Genomic DNA, 1,981 nt, shown 5'->3' with positions numbered 1-1,981 from the left:
CTTGCGATGCTAAAGGCACAAAATAAGAGAAGCTACCCTACTGAGGATTGGATGATTTTAAAAATGGATCCACCAACCGACGCTGGAAGAAGTGTGCTCATGGCTGTGAACGCAGAAACAATAGGGAGACAGGATACAAACGGACGCCGTTTTAGTGTCGGTCTTAGAAGCGCCATTGTTAGACCAGTGAAGGACGTGGAGGAAAGACTAAAAACAGGCCCAGTAAGTAAATGATGATAAAAGTGATTCAAAACCTGCATCATTGTGAGTTGACTTCTAATAATCTTATCCTCCATTTACTTAGGCATAAGATAGACATCGCCCTGGTGCAGGAACCACGGACGAACAAAGGAGAGATGATGGAAATTATTTAACTTTTTATTCGATTGGAAATTAAATACGAAGGTACATCTTGGTAAAAAAGATATAAGGTGTTTTTTCTGAATCAATTTTGTGGTGTGGATCAGACCGCGCTCATTATAAGTATAAACTCGAAACAACTGGTTTTATCATCGGCGTATTTCGCGCATGACGATGAAATAATGCCTCCACCCCTAATTGTGAGGGAACGGGTTAAATACTGCGTAGAGAGAAATTTGAAACTCGTGCACGGAAAGAGGTATTGGATTTGACTTTCGGCAATTTCACAAGAAGGTTTAAGGTCTCTGACTGGAAAGTGTCTAGCGTGATCAGCTACTCGGACCACAAGTACATAGAATTCAAGGTGGAAACCGGGGAGAAAACCTCTGTAGAAGATTTAAGGAATTCAAGGAGGACAAACTGGAGCAGGTTTCGACACAACCTAAGGGAAACACCGATATTATGGAATGACAGGAGACTTACTTCTGTGGAGGAAATTGATAAGGCGGCATATGATATAGAAAACTGGCTGTCACGATCCTTCTCAAGATCGTGCCCAATTAGCCGACCACGAAATAATAAACACGCGGAATGGTGAAATAAGGATCTGCTGAATTTGAGAAGGAAAACGAGGAAATTATACAACGCTGCGACGAATGGTACATCTGAGCAGCTATGGAATGAAAAAAAGCCTAAAGGAGTACAAAGAAGAAACAAGAAAGGCGAAAAGGAATGATTTCATACGGGTAATAGAGGAACTCTCCAACATTAAGGATACAGCAAGGCTAAGAAAACTCTTGTCGAAACAGCAAAGGTTTACCGGGAACTTGCAGAAGACAGACGGCAGCTGGACCGAATCACCAGAGGAAACAATAGACTTGCTACACGCTCACAAAAAATCGTTTCTGTAACATATACTCCCAAACATATTTTGCTTCAAGCATATACATTTTTTGGTATTGCCCAAACATTTATATATTTGATCTCTACCAATATATAATATGTTTGAAAGCATATTGGTCCAAACAATATATGTTTGGGTAGTCTAAGTTCCAAACATTTTGTATTTTTGCATCCAAATTCAATAATGTTGTCTTCCAAAAAACAATATGTTATTATGTGAACATATAATATGTTTGGAAGCATTTTGCACCCAAAAATATTATATGCTTAAAAAAATTCTCCCAAACAATATTGTGCTCAAAATTTTATTTATTTATTTATATATTTACAATCATAATGAATTATGAAAATAAACAGGTAATATAGGTGCTAACAACATAGGTTTTCGACCTGAATGCTCAAAATTTTGTTTCTGCCCAATTGTATATTCCCCGACATCTTTCTCACTTCCACGAGATTTTTTAGTTCTTAGCACCTTTTTCTGTAATACAAACATTGTAGAAGAAATTATTCAATTTTATGATTTTTTATTTTTTTATTTTAATTTTACCTTTTGCCGGACGGGGATTCGAACAGCGGACCACACAGTTTGTAAGGATCAAAGAAGTAGCTGATCAATTGCCCAAGGAAAAATAAAATGTTAATTTTGTAATAACAAGCAACAACCGCCAACTTAATTCAATAGCGCTCCAAGCTACTAAACACATATATGTTTATA

This window comes from Haematobia irritans, chromosome 1, assembly GCF_050003625.1.
Source record: "Haematobia irritans isolate KBUSLIRL chromosome 1, ASM5000362v1, whole genome shotgun sequence".
Classification (NCBI taxonomy): Eukaryota; Metazoa; Arthropoda; class Insecta; order Diptera; family Muscidae; genus Haematobia; species Haematobia irritans.
The sequence above is the reverse complement of the archived record's forward strand: the minus strand, read 5'-3'. Positions refer to the sequence as shown.